This window comes from Gopherus flavomarginatus, chromosome 2, assembly GCF_025201925.1.
Source record: "Gopherus flavomarginatus isolate rGopFla2 chromosome 2, rGopFla2.mat.asm, whole genome shotgun sequence".
Lineage (NCBI taxonomy): Eukaryota > Metazoa > Chordata > Testudines > Testudinidae > Gopherus > Gopherus flavomarginatus.
In genome coordinates this window covers 80,495,575-80,517,131 of record NC_066618.1, presented here as the reverse complement: position 1 = coordinate 80,517,131, position 21,557 = coordinate 80,495,575, and positions in this window count along the sequence as shown.

Sequence of the window (21,557 nt, the reverse complement as noted above, 5' to 3'; positions counted from 1 at the left end):
ATCTCTTCTCTGTACAGGATACAAGCCCATCTCAAAATGTTGACATCCTGCTGACAATAATATGCGAGATCATTCTGCAAGTCAAACGTCCCATATCAGTTGTCCCGATACCAGTCAAGGCAGCATGCTGTCTACGCCATAGTACTCTATCCCAGGCATAGGTCCCATGTAAATTTGGTTTTCTAAAGTGTTAAAAAAATGTGGGAAATACCTTTTGCAACCATCAAACTCCATCGCCTGCGGAAACTTATTAAGCTTCATGGACAAGAAGTTTAAAGAGTCTATAAAACAAACACCCAGGGCCTTTACTTTCACACACTTTAGTTTACTGCCCTGAGTTATCAGTTCTATGCACATATTTTCCTTCAGTAATTGTCTAATAATGAAGTACACATCATAATCTTTGGAATTGTGCACTAGGAATGTGTAGTCCTGGAACTTTTTGCCAATAAAGGTCTTAACAAAGGTAGAAAGATACTCACCACCCTTAAATTCCCAGGATTTTTCTGGCTTTAGGAACATAGCAAAAATTTCATTTGGCACATGCAACCCAGTCTCCTGCATGCATTCAAAATCATGAAAAAATTACTCTTCTGATTATTTGGGCTTTCTAATGCTATGCATAAAACACAAGTGACTGTCTACATCACCGGTGATCAAATCCTGACACTGCTTACAATGTCTCCCTTTACACCTGTGCCCCTTGTCCATGTAAGACTGCCACTGATCACAAACTTTTAGACAGGCATTCGACTTGTTTTTTCGATGCGCAGTTGACATGTCTGTCTAAACACTTTTTGGGGCGACAATACAGTCTGCAGCTAGGACACCTCAGCTACACGCCCAGACTGTCTAAGCACATCATGCTCAAGCAGAGGCTGCAATGATACCTGCAATTGGTGAATCTAATTATGAGACTAGCCCAGCAGTTTTAAGGATTGTCTACCCCATTCTTTGTGGTTTGCTCTGATTGAGTAATCGCAGTGAGACCCCTTCAGCAACCCTAGTCACAGCTGCATTTCAGTAATGGTAAACAAGATGTTTTATGTAATTTAATATACCATGATACATTTATGTTAATTCAGAAAAGTTCCTCTGTAGTCTTGACATGCATGGAGCTGAATATCTTGTTCTATATCTTTAATTTCCTTTCCCTTGTATTTTCTTCCAAAACTTTCCATTGCCAAGAAATCTATTTATAAGAGAAAGACTACAGAGCACGGCACAACATCACATCAAACTTTTGGTACAGACCAAATGAGATTTTTTAAATTCAAAGATATAAGTGGCAACACATACTCTAAGCAACACTGAAAATCAAGCCTCGTGAATAGAATGTAGTATTACCGTATTATTTTTTGATTCTGTTAATTCTCTGGAAATCTCTGCCCTGAGGTATTTCCCTTTCAGTGTGATTAGACTCATGCCATGAAAGCCTGTTTTTGTACACAGGATGCCTGTCTCTTTCAGAATGGGATCTCTCTTTGAGCTTCCTCTATATATTCCCCCACTAGCACTGTAGGGGCAGGCAGCTCCAGCTGGGAAATTAACTGGGAATAAACCTGGATCTGATCTGGGTCCATTTCCCCGTTAAACAATTGTTCAGCTTCCACAGTTTACAACACACATTTATTAGAACTAAAATTCCCTCTTCCCAAGACTGGCCACTTCTCACTTTCTTAACAATCAGCTCTTTGGGCTTGATCCTGCAAGGTGTTGAGCCCCAATCCAGCAAAGCACTTAACAATATGCTTAAATTTAAGCACAAGCATGGACACTAACTTCAGCTTAACTGCATCAGAGCTAGCATGCTCAACATCTTGCAGGATCACACCCTCATTGAGCAACTAAAATCCCCTTTCATTTTCATCAGTCCTAAGGCCCTTTTGACCCTGCTCACTGCAGTCACCCTCTTTTAGTCCCCCCCAAACATTGTTAAGTCCATGTCATTTCTCATCCACACATACCATGGAAAAAACGTGTGGGAAGGGGCTCTGTGGGAGGATGTCTTGAGTGCTGCCAACTCTTGCAATATTATTGTAAGTTGTCATATTTGGTGGTTTTCTTAAAAGCCCAGCTCCTGGAAGCATGTGATTAGGTGAGAATCTTGGCTGTCATTTTTTTAAAAAAGGTAAGTTGGTGGTCCTCACAGTTGTGAAGAAAAGCTTGAAAACATGATCAAATGCAGCCTAAGGGCTCACACACCAGAAGGCAAAAAGAACTCAAGATTTATTATTGGTTTAATGTCACAATTTTTAAGCAAGTCTCCTGATTTCTGAGCACTCAGGGCCATTATAGCAGGTAAGGTATAGAGGGAGGTGGAAAGCATCCCTTAGGATAGTGCAGCCTATGAAGTCCTCTTAAGCATTGCATCTGTCTGAGGCCCAGCTTTGTGTGTCTCAATTGTGACTGCTAATGAAGGGTAGGTCTAAAAGGCATAATCTAAAATGACGTATTCCCCCTCGCCTGCGGTCTACAGTCTACTGATTATAAAACACAACCTTGCACCTACCTTTTGTTTGATATAACCACTATGTGTCTACCTCTAGGCAGAATAAAAAGACAGAACACGGTAGTGGAAGTGTATAAGCAAATGTGTGGCACAAATGAAAGTCTACTGTGAAGCATGTGTGTGTATAATAAAATGTCTAAGAACATGGTGTTCTGCATCCTCAAGCAGATGTGCATTTGGGTCAAGAAACGAGAAATGATTAAAGGGAGTTGTGTATAAGTGGTTTGTGGAGGCTGCCAGAAAAAGAGAATGTTTCTCAGGAAAAAAAAAATCTTCGCCTTCAGACCGTGTGTTTAACTGGAGAAAGTTTATACAGCTTGTGCAGAACTGACCTGCAGGAAACGTGAATCTCTACAGCCCTGCTTATTTCTATGTCTGCCAAGTCTTCCCTTTCTCTAGTACTAATAATGCTTGTAAAAGCCTCTGTCTTTGGCCCATTATAGATAAATTCATCCAAGTGTAACTCCACTGATTTTATTACAGTTAGCTGTAAGGGAGAGATATTCACGTATGTGCAGAAGGCCAGCACAAGATCTACGCACCACTGAATTCCTCAAAAATAGGTTTAAGTGGAACCCCAGTGGTGCATTGGCCTCATGCTGGCTTTCTGCACGGGGTGAATTGGATTGGGGACAAATAAGATCCACTGAATGTTATATGTTAGAGTTTGGAAGTCTATGAGTGTGTTTGGAGGTGGGGATACTCATTATTTAGTGGTCAGTAGCTAGTACAAATGGTGTCTTGTCTGTACGCATTTCTAAATTCAGAATATTTGCTTGCAGTCAGTTGCTCCACTAAATGTTTTCATAGGAATTTACAAATTGCCAGAATGGATCAGACCTTTTGACTCCTATTGAATTCTTGGCAACAGGTTCTCTCCCTGACAGGAGGGAAGGCAGCTATTTACTTGTCTCCACTGTAAATTAAGCAGTGTGGAATCGAAGCAATGGAAGCGCCATTTTCATATGAGTCAGCAGGGAGATCAAGTCCACAGGAAGGGAAGAACAGCAAAAAGCCTTCTTGACTCTTGAAACAGAGACGAGGAACTTTGCGGTGATATAAGTGAGTTGTTCTTCATTTGGGTGACTCAAGGGGTCAGAGCTCTTGAAATCACAGACTGTTAGGCCCTTCAGCCAAGGGGGTTCAAATCTCTGGGAACTAAGTTTAAGGTGAATAACCTGCATAGCTAAAGACTGTAACTTGCTGAAGTTCAGTTTTAGTCTTAGCAGAATACCTTGACCTTCGTTTGCTTGGAACCCTTTGTCTTTATTCCTTATACTTGATCAGGGCCAGCTCCAGGGGTTTGGCTGCCCCAAGCAGCCAAAAAAAAAAAAAAGCTGCGATCGCGATCTGCAGCAATTCAGCGGGAGGTCCTTCACTCCCAGCAGGAGTGAGGGACCCTCCGCTGAATTGCCACCGAATAGCTGAAAGTGCTGCCCCGCTCCGGAGTTGCTGCCCCAGGCACCTGCTTGATAAGCTGGTGCCTGGAGCCAGCCCTGTACTTGATATCTTTCTAATTTATGACTCTGTTTAATAAACTGGTTTTACTTTTCCTATAAAACCAACTCAGTGCTGTGATTGAAATAAGGGTGTTTCTCAAACACCAGTTAAAGTAATGAACTGCTTCCTGTGTCCTTAGATTCGACCCTCCCTGTCCAGCATCTGTCAACTGGTAGGTTTAATTTTCCCATGGGGGGTCCCTCCCACCTTGAATAACAAGGAATCAGTTGGGATAAGGTGAAAAACAAATAAAGTGTATTGAAGAAGTGGTGTACAATGGATAGGGCAAAGGAAAAGGAGGGAGTAAACAGTAAAAATTATGCAATACAGTGATTCTCCAAAATAATCCCCATAAACAGGTAAGTAAACCCCTTAATAGAAACCTCTTTTGATTGTTGCCTGGGACTTCAATCCTCTGGCTAGTTGAAAGCCATCAGAGAGGAGCTCCAGGGAGTCCCTTGATGTTCCTCTGGGTCTGAAGAAGAGTAGATGGTAAGTCAGGGGACAGCAGCTGGAGATGGATGATGGAAATCAGATGTGGCTCCCTGCCTTCTCTGCTCCTTGCAGACAGGGCCACCCAGAGGATTCAGGGGGGCTGGGGTCTTCGGCGGTGGGGGCCCCCCATGGCCAAATTGCAGCTGAAGACCCGGCACTGCGGCAGGGGGGTCCTTCCACCCCAGGACCCAATGCTGCTGATCTATGCAGCACTTCGGCGGTGGGACCTGGGGAGCGGAAGGACCCCCCCACCACCGAATTGCTGCAGAAGATGGCCCGGGCCCCACGAGAGTTTTCCAGGGCCCCCAGAGCGAGTGAAGGACACAGCTCCAAGGGCCCCAAAAAACTCTCATGGGGCCCCCTGTGGGGCCCGAGACCTGGGGCAAATTTCCCCACTTGCCACCCCCCTCTGGGAGGCCTTGCTTGCAGATGATGTTAAATGCACGTCCAAGTGGAAGCAGAGCTGTAAAAAGAAAACCCTAGCCTCCCACCACTAGGATGGATAGGTAAGTGCAAGTCAGACCCGCGACAGTTCTTTACTGTCACTCGGATGAACAGCCCCTGAGCATTGCTCCGTGCAGACTTATCTAACCTTGCCTGGGAAACCCCATAGAAAGAGCAGAAAACTCCTTCTCAGAAATCCTGTGGAAAAGGTGATAAAAACCAGTTCTATCCAGAAGTTGTTTGCCATTTCTGAGGAGAAATAAAAGGTGGGAAAATTGTGATCACCTGGGTCACATGGGCACAAACTCCAGAAATTATACAAAATGGACATAACCCAACAAGGGTATTGACTCTTAAAAAGAGCAATTAACTTCTGAGAGTGTTCCAGGAGAAAGAGCTAGACACTACAGAGGCTGATGGTTGGGGGAAATTCAAGACTAAGGAGGGCATTGAAGCTACACTGCAAAACATAAATGGGCCATGAAAGCCAGGCTATGACCTACATGCTTATAGTCAGGCTGTTGGTGTCAGGGCTGTGACTCAGAGCACCACAGCATCCAGGAAGTTTTTGGAAAGCGTAGGGGACAATTTCCTGGTCCAAGTGCTGGAGGAACCAACTAGGGGCAGAGCTCTTCTAGACCTGCTGCTCACAAACCAGGAAGATTAGTAGGGGGAGCAAAAGTGGATGGGAACCTGGGAGGCAGTGACCATGAGATGGTCGAGTTCAGGATCCTGACACAAGGAAGAAAGGAGAGCAGCAGAATACAGACCCTGGACTTCAGAAAAGCAGACTTTGACTCCCTCAGGGAGCTGATGGGCAGGATCCCCTGGGAAAATAACATGAGGGGGAAAGGAGTCCAGGAGAGCTGGCTGTATATTAAAGAATCCTTATTGAGGTTGCAGGAAAAAAACATCCCGATGTATAGTAAATATGGCAGGTGACCAGCTTGGCTTAATGGTGAAATCCTTGCTGATCTTAAATGCAAAAAAGAAGCTTACAAGAAGTGGAAAATTGGACAAATGACCAGGAAGGAGTATAAAAATATTGCTCAGGCATGCAGGAGTGAAATCAGGAAGGCCAAATCACACTTGGAGTTGCAGCTAGCAAGAGATGTTAAGAGTAACAAGAAGGGTTTCTTCAGGTATGTTAGCAACAAGAAGAAAGTCAAGGAAAGTGTGGGCCCCTTACTAAACTAGGGAGGCAACCTAGTGACAGAGGATGTGGAAAAAGCTAATGTACTCAATGATTTTTTTGCCTCTGTCTTCACAAACAAGGTCAGCGCCCAGACTGCTGCACTGGGTAGCACAGTATGGGGAGAAGGTGACTAGCCCTCTGTGGAAAAAGAAGTGGTTCGGGACTATTTAGAAAAATTGGATGAGCACAAGTCCATGGGACCATATGCACTGCATCCGAGGGTGCTAAAGGAGTTTGCAGATGTGATTGCAGAGCCATTGGCTATTATCTTTGAAAACTCATGGCAAACAGGGGAGGTCCCGGATGACTGGAAAAAGGCTAATGTAGTGCCCATCTTTAAAAAAGGGAAGAAGGAGGATCCGGGGAACTACAAGCCAGTCAGCCTCACCTCAGTTCCCAGAAAAATCATGGAGCAGGTCCTCAAGGAATCAATTCTAAAGCACTTAGAGGAGAGGAAAGTGATCAGGAACAGTCAGCATGGATTCACCAGGGGGAAGTCATGCCTGGCTAACCTAATTGGCTTCTATGAGGAGATAACTGGGTCTGTGGATGAGGGAAAAGCAGTGGATGTGTTATTCCTTGACTTTAGCAATGCTTTTGATATGGTCTCCCACAGTATTCTTGCCGGCAAGTTAAAGAAGTATGGGCTGGATGATTGGACTATAAGGTGGATAGAAAGCTGGCTAGATCATCGGGCTCAACGGGCAGTGATCAACGGCTCCATGTCTAGTTGGCAGCCAGTTTCAAGTGGAGTGCCCCAGGGGTTGATCCTGAGGCCGGTTTTGTTCAATATCTTCATCAATGATCTGGAGGATGGCGTGGACTGCACTCTCAGCAAGTTTGCAGATGACACTAAACTTGGAGGAGTGGTAGATATGCTGGAGGGTAGGGATAGGATACAGAGAGACCTAGATAAATTAGAGGACTGGGCCAAAAGAAACCTGATGAGGTTCAACAAGGACAAGTGCAGAGTCTCGCACTTAGGATGGAAGAATCCCATTCACTGTTACAGACTAGGGACTGAATGGCTAGAAAGCAGTTCTCCAGAAAAGGACCTAGGGGTTACAGTGGACGAAAAGCTGGATATGAGTCAACAGCGTGCCCTTGTTGCCAAGAAGGCTAACAGCATTTTGGGCTGTACAAGTAAGGGCATTGCCAGCAGATCGAGGGATGTGATCATTCCCCTCTATTCGACATTGGTGAGGCCTCATCTGGAGTACTGTGTCCAGTTTTGGGACCAACACTACAAGAAGGATGTGGAAAAATTGGAAAGAGTCCAGCGGAGGGCAACAAAAATGATTAGGGGGCTGGAGCACATGACTTATGAGGAGAGGCTGAGGGAACTGGGATTGTTTAGTCTGCAGAAGAGAAGAATGAGGGGGGATTTGATAGCTGCTTTCAACTACCTGAAAGGGGGTTCCAAAGAGGATGGATCTAGACTGTTCTCAGTGGTACCTGATGATAGAACATGGAGTAATGGTCTCAGGTTGCAGTGGGGGAGGTTTAGGTTGGATATTAGGAAAAACTTTTTCACTCAGAGAGTGGTGAAGCACTGGAATGGATTACCTAGGGAGGTGGTGGACTCTCCTTCCTTAGAGGTTTTTAAAGTCAAGCTGGACAAAGCCCTGGCTGGGATGATTTAGTCGGGAATTGGTCCTGCTTTGAGCAGGGGGTTGGACTAGATGACCTCCTGAGGTCCCTTCCAATCCTGATATTCTATGAGTCTATGATCTAAGACACTCAGAGTTGCAGGGCAGGCAGTGAGAACTCCTTACTGGTCTGGGTTGAACCACCTATTTCTTTTTAATGAAAATCCCAATGTTCAGGGGTATGCTTGAAAAAGGCTGCACTTCTTCAGTGTAGGTTTTACACTTAACTTGGAAACTGGGAGCCCTAGAAGGGGAATTAATGTGGGTGTTCTCCATTTCTCACCAGTTTGCACATAGAGGTGAATACTACTCTAGCAAGCTTCAAACACCATTATTAAGTAGTACAATGTAAATTTTACTAACTCTTATTTTCACTCTTAAGAGGCAGGAAGGAAGCAGTGTTTTCCTCCATAACCTAGATTTCCTACCCATCAAATAAAGTTACTCAATTCCTCTTCTCCCCTCTGCTTCTAATGCAAGGTTCCTGCATTTCACCACCACCGTCCCATATAGTTTATCCCCAGTTTCCCATGAAGGCCCTATGTCTTCCTTCTGGCTCAAAATCATTGTGAAAACCTAAGAACCATTCATTCCTCTGAAGACAGTTGAGATATGTAAAGCACTGCCTCCCTCCAGAGGGCAATGTGATGTCTTTTCAGTATTTACAGTGTATACTGGCCACAGGAATTAAGTGTGACTAAGAACGCCAATATTCCTTATACCGGACAGAGACTGACCACGAAGCCACAGGTACCAGCCCCTATATTTAACTTTGAAAGAAGGTGTTTCCTATATGCCCAGATAGAAGATGTACTGTACTGTGAGCGAGAGGTGAGCCTGAGGCACCATTTCAAGGAACCATCCGAAGGAGCTGAAAGACAAGACAACTCACTGAGACCTAGAGGAAAGTTAACAGATTTATTTTTGTGGACCTCTGTAGCAGAGCCTTATATCTTGCATCAGATCCTGTGGATGCCTTAATTTTCCCAGTCTTGAGGTCTCAGAACTGTCCTAGATGCATATGTAAGTCAAACATCCCATCCCAGGCTCTAGGATATTACAACTGAGTTCAACAAAACGTGAACAGATATCCAGCAACATCATGCTCAGTCTTTCGCTGGCACAGCAATATTCTGTCTTCACCCACACTGGGCTCAGCAGTACATTGCACTTCTCCTGGGCTGAGGGCAACAGAATAGGGATTCCATCATACCCTCACTGAAAGACCCAGCCGGGACCCTTAAACCAGTGCTTGTATCAATTCCCATCCACACTACCTGGTATGATACCTGCTGTGAGGAGCAACACCTGCCAGGCCTCTCTCTTTTTCTGGTATGAAGAGCCCTAAATCTGGGTCCCACACTGGGCGGGGCAGCCAGTGGAGCTGAACGGAACAGCAGCTGGTGGGGCAAGCAAGGTGCCCTCACCCTCCCACCCCTGGGTGGGAGGTGAACTCACACAGATGCCCCACTGAACTCTGGGTCTTCACTGACCAAAGACAATCACTGTTAGTGGGGTGTGGTGAGGGAGCAGAGAGGGGCATGTTAAAGAAACTTTTAGTTGTAGATCTCAAGAACTTGAGGCAAAAACCACTGCCCAATATAATGTGGGGTGGGTGTTTTGCTCACAGTTGAATCCTGTGTTTTCCCTAATTGTCAGGTGACTTCTCTCTTTTCACTAAGAGTTTCTTTTCTATACACAGATGGTGTGCTTGTGAGGAGAAATATTGCCTTTTAGAGGCACCCTGGGGTGGTGTGTAATTTTCCCAGGTTACTGGGTGGGGGCTTGAGCCAATTCTGTGTGGTATTGTTAAAAGGAACCCCTAGATATTGAACCCAGCCCTGGTTGCTACCAACTCCACCTGGAAGAAGGGTTACATAAAGACTTTGGAGAACTGCCAGTAATGGTCTGCCAAGCCCTGGTATAACCAGGTCCTGGGTTATAGAAAAGAGTCACTGCTGATTCATAGCACTTTGGACAGTAAACTACTGAAACACTGCCATCTTGTGGTAGTTTCGTTACCTAGCACAGCTTAATGTAATTTCTTAATACCATGGTCTAGACCAGAAGATTCCTCACTCAGTAGAAAATCATTCTTGTCACTAAGGTGAAAATCCTCCATATAAATCAAAGTTTAAGAAGTTTGGTTACAAGCACCATTCACTCCATTCACAGAGACATTCTCAGCACTGATGAAAGAATATACATGTTCTTCTGATTGACCATGAGCTGTAGACGCATATGCACACATGCGGTGGCATCTGAAGTTTGGGATTTAACAATACTGCCTCAAAGGAACTAACAAGTAATAAGAACTATTGAGTTATGTTCATACAGTACATTGGCAGCTTGGCCAGCAGCTTTAAAGACAGTATACCAGTGTTGAGATGACATCATAGGCCCAGAGTGGGGGCCCAGTGAATTACACATGCACATACACACACTTGCACTCTCTCTTGAAAGGATGGAAAAGGAGAAGTGAGACCAAGGAAACCAATGCCACCTTATAGTCAGAAAATCCCACACAAAACAGTCCTTGTTAAAATGAAGCTATTAGACACAAATTAGTGATCTGAAACCCATTACTTTTCAAGAATGTTAGATTTTTATTTTTTTTTAAGTGAGAATTCAGGATGGATTTTCAAGAGTGGTGAGATTAACCTAACTCTGCTCCCATTGAAGACAACGTGAAAAAGAGACCTAGAAAATGCAGATAAGGAAAAGAGTTAGGGCCTTCTTTTTTTTTCAATAGAATATAATGAAAGCTTAGATCTCCAGCACTCATGTGCTGTATTAACACTGATGGGGGCCACATCCACCATCAGTTTGCCAATTTCAGAAGTGAATAATTTTCAAAATTAGACTTTGAACAACAAAATTAAGGTGCTAGGCAGTTAGTCTTTTAAATCCCCCTGGCTGAGATTAAGTTTTACTTCTCTGGAGCAACTAAAAAACAAACACAGATGAGTCAACAAAGTTGGAAGACTTCTTGAACTACACTGAACACCCATTTTTAGGTTGTCATAATGCATGAAGCTTTGTCTGATTCACTTCAAGTTTTACAGAAAAAATTAACTTCAACCCCAGATCTGGCCTACCACTTTTGAGGTAAATATAGCCTTTTGTGCATGTCACCCATGTCTGGTTGGTGTGGCTCACTGTCCCACTTCAGTGGCAGTTAGAGATTGAGGAGTCTGCTACAGCCTTGGCTAACAGACACACATCTTTCAGCTTGTGCAGTAGAGGCTCAAGCATTAAGCTCCAGAGGTCTCAGGTTTGATCCCAGCGGACGATGACCAGAGTCTGTTGGCATTACACACATTAATGGAAGAGAAAAAGTTAAGCCAATAAAAACTCTTTGGAGTATCAGCCATTGCTCCAAAGTTGTATATCCATGCATTTTTCAACCTACAAGACTACACCATAACAATGTGTATCCATCCTTCAAGTCTGGGGCAGAAACTGTATTCATCAGAGCTAGAAGTGTGTATATTGACTTAAGAAATTGTGCTTCTATTTTATTTTAAATATACCACATTTATTCAGTGCCTTTCTGTAGAAGGCCAGTTAAAAAGTCTAAATATTTTAACCAGGAAATGCTTGAGTAAAATGTCTACAGCTAGAACTGATGGGGTGGGGGTGAGTTAAACTAGCAAATTTTAACACCATCCTTTAGCTTTTGGAATGGTATTTATTAAAGCAACCCACTAATGTGATACTCAACAGAATTCACTGAAGGGTAATGCAAATAGGGCACCATCACTTCCTGAGCAGCTCGTTATGGGGGAGTGTGGCTCTGCTATGGTCTGCCTCAGTTTCCCCTCCTTCCTGAGGAGACAATGACAGCCCAGTCAAGGAAAAGCCAAACAAACACTCTATAGCAGAGTTGCACCCTTTAAGAAAGCCTCCTGAAAGGAGCACTTCTGCAAGTGTTTAGAGGCTCTTACCCAGATGAAACCTCAATGTCCCAAACCAAAAGCCTCTGGGTTTCAGCAGCTCCTTCTGCTGTGAGGCCTCAAGCTTCTTCACTATTTGGAGAGCTCTGCCGTTATTCCCCACTCGGTCAGAGTCTCCCTCAGGCTTCCCTGCTGGACAGTTTTTGCCTAGCTCAGACTCCCTAGAAGCATCTCTCCCCAATCCAGGGCATCCTTCCTCTTCCAAAGGTTCCCCTCAACTGAGCTCCCCTAGGCCTTGTATTAGGCCCAGGTGCTTATTTCTTTATTACCTGCTTTCCAGGTGTGTAGGCAGTTAACTGTCTCCAGGGGGACCTGGGTTGGCTCATTCCCTTCAGCAGAGCCTGTCACAGGTAAGCTGGGCAGCTGAGTCCCTTAAGGGGCCAGCCCTGTGACAGGTAGTTACTGGTGAAAATTCCAGTTACTGTTGTTAATAGAGAGATTCTACAGAAGCACCACACCCTCTGCTACAAACCTTGTGTTTTCTCCTCCAGCAATCATGGTTTTGGTACAAAACGAGGAAAGGAAATTGGAATAAAATAATTTTTGCCTTCTGAAGATGGAGGATTTGCTCTGCTTGTTTATGTAAAATGTAATGTTTCCATTTGATTACCTCATAAAAATGAGACCAAAGCAACAGCTTTGTGCGTATTTTTAAATCTCAGAATCAGTGTATGCCATTACTCGGCTTTAACTGATTGGTTTCCTTTTCATTTTTTATATCCCTTGCCACTTTCCACATCAGACCAGCTCTTGTTCTCTTTTTCCATGTCATCAAGCGCCAAGGCTCCCAGTGAGTTTAAGGGCTTGCCTACACTGAGGCTGCAGTAGCACAGCTGCACTGCTGTAGGGTTTCATTGAAGACACTATCTGCACCAATGAGAGTGGTTCTCCCATCAGTATAAGCACTCCACCTCCCTGAGTGAGTAGCTAGGTCAACAGAACTCTCCTGGCAACCTAGTGCTGTCTACACGAGGGTTTAGGTCAGTCTAACTGTGTCACTCAGGGATGTGGATTTTTCACATCCCTGAGCAACATCGTTATACTGACCTAATTTCCTAGTGTAGACCAGGCCTAAGATACAAAACAGTGCACACCTAGCAGCTTTGGTTCTCTCTAGTCCCCAGTTCTGCATTCACTTATGCCCAGGAGTAATTTACCCATCTGAGAACATTTCACTGGAACTATTCATAGGGACAGAGTTCAGCACATGGATAAATGATTGCAGGCTCAGAGACTAAGGCTCTGTCTACACTACAGCCTACGTTGGCAAAATTTATGTTGCTTTGGGGTGTGAATAAACCACCATCCGAACAATGTAAGTTACACCAATATAAGCACTCACATACACAGTGCTATGTTTGTGGGAGAGCTTCTCTCACTGACATAGCTTCTGCCGCTTGCGAAGGTGGTTTTTTTATGCTGACAGAAGAGCTCTCTCCCATCGACATAGAGCATCTTCACCAAACACACAGCAGAGTTTAAGTCTTTTTCTGTCGTGTTCTTCTGTAGTGCAGTATGGCAGGATTGCTGCAAGTTGGAATGTTAGCACAGACGCTGAAGCATAAATACCAGTCTGGCAGTATCACCATATGAAGTCAATATCGGTGTTTTGAGATCCCATATCTGCCTATCTACATTGGTGTTTACATACCATCCTTAACTTTCACCTGTAAATACACACACACAGATACAGATATAGTACTTCCCAAATATTTAAACACTGAAATAATAATCTCTCTTACTTATCCAGACTGTAGGAGAAACAGCTCAATTAGTTAATACATGTTGTATATCAGCAAGTGGGTAGAATTGATTGAGTGAAGATTAAAAGACAGGCTTTGCATTTAGTTGGAATGCAGTGAAGCCAGTGGTCTGTCTTAATTAATGAGATACTAACTTTCTTTGTAGAGGAAATAGCTGTTTAAATGGTCCTGGAGTAATTTCTATGGTATTTTTCCAATAAATTTTATCTTGGTAATTTTAGTCTGAACTTTTAGTGTAAGCACAGTGTGATACTTTTATTAAAAAGTTGTCTTCAAGACTGCTTGGTTAGTCTTTGACACTTTCGTTGCTTTGGTCTTTGTTGATCCCCATAGTTTTATTAGTAGAGCAATGAAGGTGCTCTTGGATGAGTGGAAAAATTGATATAGATAAGAAGAACAAGTATTTTAGATACATGATGTCTTGCTGGTCCTGGAAGACAACAGTTAAGAGTGAGGCTATACAATGAGATCCTGTGACAGTTTACTTGTTGCTTGAAAGATATTCTCTTTTTTAAATAAAATATTCGTTGCTTCTTGCTGGCAGTCAATACATCAGATAAGAGAAGCAGGCTGGATACAAGGGAAAGAGCTCATTTATATACCAACTTCTTTGTTATCTGCTACGATGGGAGGGTCAATACAAGAACATCACATTGACGAAATACTTTGTTTCATCGGGCTTGCCTAAACATCATGTTGGAACTTGAGAGTAGTTCTCTAATCCAGTAGGCTAATGTTATGCATGATCCGCAACACACTGAAGAAAGAACCTACAAGACAGGGCAGTTTACTATTATTTCAAGTCTTATATTCAAATACAATACACCTCTACCCTGATATAACGTTGTCCTCGGGAGCCAAACAATTTTACCACATTCTAGGTGAAACTGCGTTATACTGAACTTGGTTTGATCTGCAGAGCGCACAGCCCCGCCCCCCTGGAGCGCTACTTTATCATGTTATTTCCGAATTCGTGTTATCTTGAATCACGTTATATCGGGACAGAGGTGTATTATCTTCCTCATTATCTATATCGCCATCCTTCTGTGGGCAGGCTGTGGGGCTTCAACACAACTCCTCAGTACATAGCGTGACAAAGCTCCAATCTTGTCTCAGTGGGTCCTGCGCTTCCAGGCAGATTACACTAGCCTCAGAGGCTCACTATGACCCTCCACATAGCCCTTCTCTCTCTAAAGGCAAGGGTCAGAGCCTACTGAGCCATTTTGATCATAAGCCAGCAAGGAAGGTGGGAAGAAGCAACCCTCCCTCATACAGTCTCTGTTGTCTCAAAATCTACTTCACCCTTACCTCAGGACCTCCTTCTTTGTGCCTGATAGGGTTTGTACTGCCCAGTTTCTCCAGCAGCGCAGCTTCCTCCTATAGCTCCTGACACACACCTCTAATTGACTAACTGGGAGACTTCCAACTAGTTCCATCCAGCCCTTGATTGGTTTCAGGTGTATCTCCACTGCTTTCTAGAAGGATCTTAATTGCCCCAGGTGTCTTGATTAACCTGGCGCAACTGCCATTTGGTTACAATGGTAACAGGGATTTGTTTAGCCTGGGACTGACATACCTGTTTCTTACTACTTTCCTATAGCCATCTGGCCTTGCCCCATCACAAGAGGCTAACAGAGAAGCTCTTACCCCTTTTCAGCCCTATGTAGTGTGTCAGGAATGCTGGATCTTTGTAGTCACATATTCCATGGCCCATTCCTGCCCAGACCTACATGCACATTTCCCATATGTCCAAGCATATCCAGGCCCTGCAGGACACATTACTGTGATGCCCAGGTAGTGAAGAGACCCTCACAAAGCAGCCAGTCTGGGCTAAGCCCCGTTGCTGGGCTAAGGCAGTGCAGTGATCTTTGGTGGACCCTCCATACTACCACACTACTGGACATATTTCACACTACAGTAAAAATGTTTGCATGAGTATCCATTTCTGTGTTTGAAAGATATAGACGCTATCAAAATGGGTTCATCTACCAGAAGGGTTTAAAATGCTGTCAAGTCAAAGTTCACAAAAATGTTTTTTCTTAACAGTATGAAATATTGCTGCTCTCACTGAGGGCTACATAGGTTGGCTCACTGACATCTACCAAGTCCAGCTCCAACTGCAGGATCAGGGCCTAAGTTTTCCCAGACGGTGGAGTCTCACTTACACCTGATTGCGTCTGCACTCACCACTGTAAAACAGGTAGCTTTGCCCATAAAGGCACATTTACACATTGCATGTGCCAATATTGTTGATGCAACTTGGAAACTAACGTAGAGCAACATTTACTTGGCCATATCAAAGAATGGGGTTGAATTCACAATTAAACAGCATCTCTGTCATATGATATGTTCTCCAAATCATTTTTTTCTCTTGCTTTTCTGTCCACCTGAGGCAAAATTTGCTTCTCTTTTGTTTCAATAACTTAAAATACTTAATAAAATATCGAGTTACTATATTTCTTTTATATTGTAATTTATATCAGATGACAAGGGTTTAAATCATCATGCTACTGGAAAGCCATAGGTAGATTACATTAAAATAATTCTTCCCCAAGTACAAGTTTTATGGCAAAACTGCTGTTTCAGACAAATCTAAAGGATTTGCTTGCCAGGATTTAAATCTCTGGCAAATAAGTTGATGCAACACAGATAATAAGGTCAGATTTTAAAAAAGATAAAGCTGACATGAGAAGATAAGCAGGACCAGAAGAATTTAGTCTGTGTGGAAAGTGAAAGAAGGAGTACTTGGCTGAACTTCTGCAAGTTAGATAGTAGATAAATGGGAGTTTATGAACTACATTTTTTTTAATTGGAACAAAAACATTCTTTTATGATACAAAGAGTTGTAGAAATATTCCTAAGGAATTTCAGATCAGATTAAGTTGATACAACAGTGAAACAAACTATGAGGAAAAAGAAAGTTACTGTATAGTACAGTAAATACCTGAAGAACTGAGTTCAGAGAAAGCCACTAACATTCCCGAGTCTAAGGACAAATTCTGCAGATCTTACTCATGCAAGACTGCATTGAACTGTAAGGTTTGGTCCTAAATCAGTTGCAGTGTTCCCTATGATGAATGAGATGACTCATTTATTCAAAAGAATGTATCAAGCAAATGACCTTTCTCACAGCAAAAGCAGCAGATAAATTAAATTGTTTTTATATAAAAAGAGCATCTGTTTTTTTGTGACTGAGTTCAAAAGCCTAGTGTGCCTGTGCTATTTGTCCATTTGCTCTAAATTCATGACTTTTTTCACTTAATGAACATGAGAAATAGGGAACCAGGAATTAAAATGTAAATATTCTCAAGTCTATTCATTAAATTTAAGATCAGTGAATATTTTAAAGAATGAGGTACAGACACCAGCCCCATACATAGGGTAACAATTTCAAAGAGTCTTCAGCTTGCTTTCCAACCTGTTGCTTCCTTCAGTTTTATTTGAAATAAATGTTTCTTTAATTCTTTATGCACAATTATTAGCATGCACAACTAGTAAAATTGCAGTGGCATGAATCTTGTAGTTTGATTGCAATATTTTGTTAGTTGCACCCACCAACAAGAGCACATGCAAAATTGCAGGTTCATATTGGGAGGTCATTTTAAAAATTAAGCTCTTAACTAGCTTACTTGATAATATGCCATGCCCATGTCTAGCATTCATTCTTTATTGGAGTGATACACATCTTTTCCCTGTTTCAGGTAAAGGAGAATGCAAGCCTTTTCTACTGGAAGGAGACAATAAAGCTGTGGATAAAATTTTCAAAAGCAACTAAATCACTTAGGATCTTAGGTCCCATTTTTAAAAGAAACTGGGGCCTGGACTACACTAGAAAATTAAGTCGGCTTAACTACATCGCTCAGGGATGTGAAAAATCCACACCCTTAAGTGGCGCAGGTAAGCCAACCTAACCCCCAGTGTAGTCAGCGCTAAGTCGATGAAATAATTCTTCCTTTGACCTAGCTACTTTCTGTCGAGGAGGTGAATTACCTACGCTGACAGGAGCACCCTTCCCATCAGAGTAGGTAGCATCTACACTGAAGCACTACAATGGTGCAGCAGTGCCACTGTAATGTTTGTAGGCTTTTGTTTTCTTCACCAGCTATCCATTGGCAATTCAGGTTTATCAGGTTTTATAGTAGTAATAATATTAAGGCACTCTGAAACATTGGGGAATTATGTAAACACTACAGGTAAGTTTTACAAAGGACCAAGCAATCTGAATAGCGTACATTTTGTCTTCACAAATTCATTGTCCATTTTGTTGTAGGAAAACTACTGAGATACCAGAATACCAGATACCAGAATTTATGTCCATGATACGCTGAGCTGTGCACTGTGAGGAAGGCGGAAAGTTTCAGTAATATTTTTATTAACCATCCGTCTAAATCAAGGTGCCTACTTTTTACTGCTACCCATTGTGAGGAAAGGGTTATTCTCCCTGGGACAAGGGAGGTAAGGGCTATGGGTCTGAGCCACTAAACCATTTTGCTTGGAATCAGACCATTTAAAAAGAACTGGCTGGAAACTATGCACATGAATGAAAGACCCTGTCTTTACAATGGAAAAGTCAAGTTCCAGGCCATTAATACTTAACCACTGGGACAGCCAAGACAAGAGCAGGCTACTTCCTCTAACACTCTGTAGGGAAACAGAGTGAAAAGATCACAGCTAGAAATACTTCCTACTGCCTGACCTACACTACACAGTTAGGTCAATGCAAGGCAGCTTACATCAACCTAGTTATGGATGTGTTTACACTTAAATTTTGTTCCCACTGATGAAACTGCCCCACTACGTCCACTTAATAACACCACCTTCCCAAGTAGCATAGAGTCAAGGTTAATGTAGGTAGGTTGACATGGTGTCAGTGTAGACACTGCATTACATACATCAACTATTACTGGCCTCCAGGAACTGTCCGACAATGCCCCAGCCTGACCGCTCTGGTCACTACTGTGAACTCCGCTGCCCGGGGCCAGATGGACAGGAAGCTTCCCCTTCCCTTTAAAATCCTACACATTTTTGAAATTCCTTTTCCTTGGTTGCCCGGATTGGCGAACATACCTAGCAGCTCTCCATTGTGTGCAATGCCCAGCTGACCATGACAGCTAAACACTGCAGACATGCTCTTGCCTGGAATACACAGGAGGTGCTAGACCTCCTGGGTCTGTGGGGAGAAGAGGTTGTGCAGGCACAGCTCTGATCCAGATGTAAAAATGTCAACATCTACAAGCAGATGCTCGGGGCGTGCAGAAGGGGTACAACAGGGACCATCAGCAGTGCTGCATGAAAGCCAAGGAGCTGCAGCAGACATACCAGAAGGCAAGGGAGACCAACAATAGATCTGGCGTGGAAGCACAGACCTGCCACTGTTACAAAAACCTGCATGCCATCCTTGCTGAAGACCCTACCACCACCCCCAAGAGCCCATGGATACTTAGGAGGAGCCCAAGTCTTAGGCCTCGAACGTGAACAGCGAGGAGGAGAAGGAGGTGGATGAGGAAGAGGAGGATTATGGGGGACAGGTGACCAGGTTATCCAGGGGGACAGTGAGCCAGAACATGTTTTTTAGTCCAGTGCAGCCCAGCCAGTCACGACAGTTGAGCACAGGTGAGCTTGATGCAGGGGAAGCGTGGGCAGCACCTATCATAGGCTGGGGGAGGCTGTACCTCCCCAAACAGCCAGGTATGGCCCCACCCACACTCCATCCCCTGGTTCCCCACCCCCCCCTGCTTCCCGCTCTGCAGCTTCCCCTGTGCCGTGGCCCCAGCTTAGGCCCTTCTGGCACTGGGCCTATGCTACCCGCACTCCAGGAGTGCGGGTTCCTTCAAAACTCTTGGGTGAATACCATCTGGTCCTGGTGACTTATTGCTGTTTAATTTATCAATTTGTTCCAAAACCTCCTCTAATGATACCTCAGTCTGGGACAGTTTCTCACATCTGTCACCTAAAAAGAATGGCTCAGGCTTGGGAATCTCCCTCACATCCTCAACCGTGAAGACGAATGCAAAGAATTCATTTAGTTTCTCTGCAATGGCCTTATCATTCTTGAGTGCTCCTTTAGCACCTCAATCGTCCAGTGGCCCCACTGGTTGTTCAGCAGGCTTCCTGCTTCTGATGTAGTTAAAAAAAAATGCTATTACTTTTTGAATCTTTGGCTAACTGTTCCTCAGATTCTTTTTTGGCCTTCCTAATTGTATTTTTACACTTCATTTGCCAGTGTTTATGCTCCTTTCTATTTTCCTCACTAGGATTTAACTTCCACTTTTTAAAGGATGCCTTTTTGCTTCTCACTGCTTCTTTTACTTTGTTGTTTAGCCACAGTGGCTCTTCTTTGCTTCTCTCTGTTTTTTAATTTGAGGAATGTTAGTATTCTTTAATGTTAGTATTCTTCAGCCAGTAATTGAATTATCCAGTAATACCAGCTGAATGTGATTCAAAATTATCAAAATAATTGATGGAGGCTGCACTATTTTCAGTGCATGTTTCTTAGTTCCTAGAAACTTTAATACAATACAGGCTCAAACTAACCCCTAATCTTGTTGAGTAGGAAATATTTACTGCAAAGAAAACAACTTCTTACAGGATAATGACTTTTATAAGTAACTGCTCTAAAATGATTTATACTGGCTGGCGGATAAGAAGAAAAACATTAATAGTTCAGAGTATACACTTCCACTCACCAAAGAGGCTTTGACCATAATTGAAACTCAAGATTCCAGCTCTAGTACAGATTCCAGAAATAACAACATGCTTATGGCATATAGTTCAAAACCAATTGGGACAGACAAATCTATACAATAGCAACAAGTTATTCAAAATATATACTAGAAAGACCCATCAATAATTCTTCCCTAAGATAACTTTGATCCAGTGCATAATTAGGTTTGAAAGGTATTACTCACAGAAAAAACCTGGAGAGGTCTCTAATAGTTTAAACAGAAACATACTGTACTCATGCGGTCTACATGTATGCAGGATGTTTCAAAGCATTAATCTGATTGTGTGAAAATTGTGTAAGGAAGGATATTATTTAACTTGCTTACAAAAAGGGTTCCAGTTCAATGATGATCCAGACACATTCATGTGTCTACTAATTACTCCTGAGGAAATTCTGTGCACGATATTTTAAAATTCTGCAAATTTTTGTCAATAAATAAAGGTGAAGGCTTCGGCATGGCAGTGGTGAGCACAAGTCACTTGCTGCATGCAGGTGGGAGATCACCCTGCAGTCCTTCTCCCTTCCCCCGGGACATGGACTTGATGGTGAGGCTGCACCCAACCCTGACACAGCACAAGAGCTGGGCCTGCCCTAGAAACACTCCGGGGCCCTGCCTCTTTGTGTGGGCAGGCAGGCAGGCTCAGCAAGGCAGAATCCGGGTGTGGAGGGGCTTAATGTGGGGGAATCTAGCTGTGGGTTGAGAGGATTCTCAATCTAATGTGGGTCAATCCAGATATGGGCGGCTCAGTTGAGGATCTGGGCAAGGGGGGTGGTGGGGGATCTGGATGCACAGGGGCTTGTTGGAGGTTCTGGGTGTAACAATAATGGGACTCTGCAGGGGGGTCCAGGTGAAGGTGATTGGGGCTCAGCAGGGAGGGGGTCTGGGTGAGGGGGCTAGAGCTCAATGGGAGGTCCAGATGCTGGGGGATTGGGGCTTAGGGGTGGGGATTCAAGTTGCAACTGGTTGGGGTTTGGTGGGGTGGGAATCCCAGTGCATGTGGCTCATCGGGGGGTTCTGAGTGAAGGGAGTGAGGCTTAGTGGGAGGGTCTGGGTATGAGGTGGTCTGGATGTATGGGGGTTGGGCAGATGGGGAAGCAGCTCCCTGTACAGGAATCCCTCCCTCCACTCCCCACCCAAAGAGCAATGGGTGCAGAAAGTGGGCAGGGGAGAATTTGCTGAGTTTCCTACAGCCCGGGGAGAAATCTGGGGGTGGGTCCGACCCGGCCCTGGATGCCGTGCAGGGGAAGAAGTCCCATCCTCCCCAGCCCACCATGACTAGTAGCTGAACCCAACACAGCATAAAAGCCACCAGATGGAG